The following is a 4,005-nucleotide window of genomic DNA, read 5'->3' on the forward strand; positions in this document are numbered from 1 at the left end:
ATAAAGGGGATAAATCAAGAGGGGACAGGTGCAGGACATGAACTAATTAACAAACAATAACGAGGAGATGAAAGGGCGGGAACAGAGACGCCACACCGGAGAGTGGAAGACCAACAGGGACAAAACGTCACTCTCCACATAAAACAAGAGGTTCTATCATGGTTCTGCCACTAGGTCAAGAGAAGCAAGACAAGGTGGGGCAGAACCATGACAAGTGTCTAAGACTATGTTGGAGTGTGGGTGTTTTTGAGGGCCTGTAAGTCATGTCTGCAGGAAAAGTTTGGTTTTTCAGCAAGTTTGAATGGTTTAGAGAAGAGAGCTTCATTTTGACCTGAAGATAGGATGTTTGGGGAATTGGGTGAGATGTTATGGAGTTGTGTTCACTGTTTTGAGAATACGAGGCATAATTTCAAGAAATGTGTTTAAGCAATCGAGAAAAACTGTAACAATGTGCACACAATTGTTTGAAAAACAAAGTAAATAAAGTGCTTAAATAATAAAGTACTTTAACTCTCAATCTTTGGCTTTTTACCCCCAAAGCCCTACTTTCATACACCGCAGTGTTTTTATTCACGGCAGTGAAATAACTCCACACGATGCTTCTCTTCTTTCTCCTCTGCTCAAAGATATTAATATTAACAAGATGCGCCACTGCCTATGCGCGGGCGCAGTAGATGAGGCGACCTCGAAAAGGGTGATTTTTAGCGCAATTTAAATTTAGCAAACCAAAGTTATGGTACATGTTTAACTATTGATCGGACATATGCTGTTTAGTTGTGCTTTTTGCCAGCAATTTTAGAATTATCTACCTTCCCCCATTCAAGTAGATAGGCCTGTGGACTTACGTGTGTGACGTAAATAGCTGCCCAGAGGCATTGCAAACATGGCCGCCGAGTGGCACGACTTCCGTAAACAGACTTTGCTCTGCATGCGCTTGGCGCTACTGAGTCACGTGATGGCGGACAACAAAACTAGGTGTATGGGAAAAAGGTTTTCTATATTATACAATTATTAGCTACATTAGTAAATAAATAAAATCAGTAGTAAACACATTAGTATCAATATTTTTATGTTAGGATCGATCCTTTTCGATACAATCTCTGTATCAATAGTATGGATACTTCAGGATCGATCCGCCCACCCCTACTTTAAATGGGTGCCGACCTCATGCATTCACGGACACGCACGGCATCTTCATGTAAAGTTATCTTATGGCTTTGGTGCAAAAAGGTCTTCGAAACGAGTTGTTTGTTATATTTTGTAATGCTTTTGGTCAGTTTGTGTAATACATACCCGTGACTGTACGTTTATTCGCGTGTTGTGTTTTATATGGCTGAGAAGTGGTTAGGGTTAGGTTTAGGGTGAGGTCGGGGTTAGGTGCTACAAAATATTTAAACCATAAATAATTATGAAATGCTAAGAATTGCACGCATCTCGGTTTGGAGCATTTAGAAAACAGCAACGCAGTTCCCTGTTCGTCGAAAAACAACGCCAAAGGGGTATCCTGCGCGTTCAAAAGTGACGCCGCTGACCGAGCGTAAATATGTGACGAGTCCGGAGTGTAATTCTAAGAGTATTTTCTGATGGTTTGTCGTTTAATGTTTTGTGTAAGACTTGATTTTCTTTGTTGCCTTGTTTATTTGAAACAATTAGGTCAAGCAGTAATGTTGCATAAGGTTAGGGTCTTGATTTGTTTTTCTTTCAGTCTGAGTACAGTAGATAAAAGCTCTTTATTTTGTTTGTTTATATGTTTAAAATATTTACCAGTCGATTTATTGTAAATGTAGTGTACTTTTTACTGTCCTTTTTATTTCTTCACCTTATACATAAAATACTTGGCCTTTGCTTTACCTGTGAGTGTGCGTGTCTGGAAATTGACTGAAATTGGGTCTTACAGTGTTGTATTTAATTTTGTTTGTAATCTCATATTGGGTGATGTATTGTTTTTACAAGTAGAGATTTTTTCATTTTTTAGTGTTCAATAACATCATGAGAAATGGTATAAGACTGTTATTTGCATAATAACCTGTTGAATCTGTTTCTAGTCAGACTGTGCATAATAATTATGTCTATTTAATAAACACTGTGCACTACTGCCTGATGCTTTTCCTCTTCATCTCTGTATCTGCCTTGCCTTAAGGACAGGTGTTTGTATTTGATTATTTGTCACGGTCCCACCGTCTTGTTTATGAAATTCTAGTCGTGTGGCGGGATCGGGGCAGAGTCCTTAGGTTTTATGTGAGAAAACCATGAGTTGTTTGTTTTTACTTCTCATGTGTTTTCTCGTGTCTCGTCATTGGCCCCGCTCCTCTCGTTTCCTTGTTATCTTTCCCTGAGTGTTTTATTACCCACACCTGCCTTGTGTCATTATCCCTCGTTTGTCTCTCCCTATATATACCCTCATGTTTCCTTGTCTTGTTGCTCGTGGATTGTATGTTGTACCGTGTTTGTATCGTTTTACCTTTACCTTGTGCTTGTGCCACCGTTCCTTGCCCTGTCCGTGATTGTACGTAGTCTGTAAGTTTCTTGTGGTTTTTCCCTTCTGTGTTTTTGGTTTAAGACGTTGTGTCGCTGTTTTGTTTATTAGTTTATTTTTGCCCCCCCGTGGGAAGTGTTTTGTTTTGAGTTCTTGTTCTGTTACCGTGTCCGCCTTTTCCCCCTCGTGAGTTTATTGTTTCTGTTTTATGTCCAAATAAAGTGTTTTTGTTAACCCCGTCATCGCTGTCCTGCACTTGGGTTCTCCACGCCACCATCCTTGACATTATTCCCCTGATAGCACACATACATCTGGTTTACGTCTATTTGACGTCTGCATTTACATCTGCAAGACATCTACAATACATCGTTTGCTCATCTGCAATACGTCTCGGAGATGTCTGCTGTCAGACATCATATAGACATCTAGAAGATGTACAGTACAACAGCTCTTTCTAAGATGTTTAGCAGATGTTTTTAAGCAGCAGATCTTCAGCAGACGTATTACAGACGTTCAGACGTCTCCGAGACGTATTGCAGATGAGCAAACTATGTATTTAAGATGTCTTGCAGATGTAAATGCAGACGTCAAATAGACGTAAACCAGATGGATTGTGCTATCTGGGTCTACTTTTACCACCATTTGTAAAAAAACAGCCCATCCTTTTTTTAGAGTGTAGCACCATGCTCCGCTTACCATTGTAAAAATCTAAATCTTGATTAAGACCCGTAGAACCATCAAGAAAATTTGGGATTTTCAGGAAGGGAGTGATAAGGTACTTTGCACAATTAAGTGTATTTCGGGTTGTCGCCACTGGGTGGCAGTATGTTCACAGAGGGTCTTTAAAAAACAGGCGTTTCATTCACGTATATAAAGGGTTGTTGCTAGAAGGGATACAGCTATGGCCAAAAGTGGTGCATAATATCACCATATAATTACAATAAATTACATTAGTTAACGCCTACACCAACCCCAACCCTAAACCTAACCTTACAATAATAAAAAAATTAACCAACTGTTTTCAGCGTGACAAAAATTATGTGGTATTGAAGTGCGCATGCCCGGTGGAGGTAGCTGTATCCCTTCTAGTCTAAACCTATAGAAAGGGGTCGTGGGGGAGGGAGCAGTTTACGACAACCTACAATGTAAATGATGTCTTTCATTATATGTAATAAATAATCAACGTGCGTAAGATCGAATACAGGACTGTATATTAGATTATGTGTTCGTCAATTTGTATTCACGCCGATACATACAGGTCATACATTGTGGACAATGGGACATTGTGGTCCCATTGACTCTGGAGGGTAACGTTAAAGGTCATAGGAATATGGGACCTTCAGAATGAAACGGCTAGTCACAGGAGTATTCTCCTTAATAATGATATATGTTTTATCATTCGTACATATCAAGGGCATCGAGTTTCAGTATGCACTCTACGGACGTCTTCTATATCCAGCTACTGAAATATGCCTATAGCAGTACTGTATTTATAAACATAGTTTTATTTATTTATTACTTAACCGATG

The sequence above is a fragment of the Triplophysa rosa genome, unplaced genomic scaffold (assembly GCF_024868665.1).
Source record: "Triplophysa rosa unplaced genomic scaffold, Trosa_1v2 scaffold424, whole genome shotgun sequence".
NCBI classification, from domain to species: Eukaryota; Metazoa; Chordata; class Actinopteri; order Cypriniformes; family Nemacheilidae; genus Triplophysa; species Triplophysa rosa.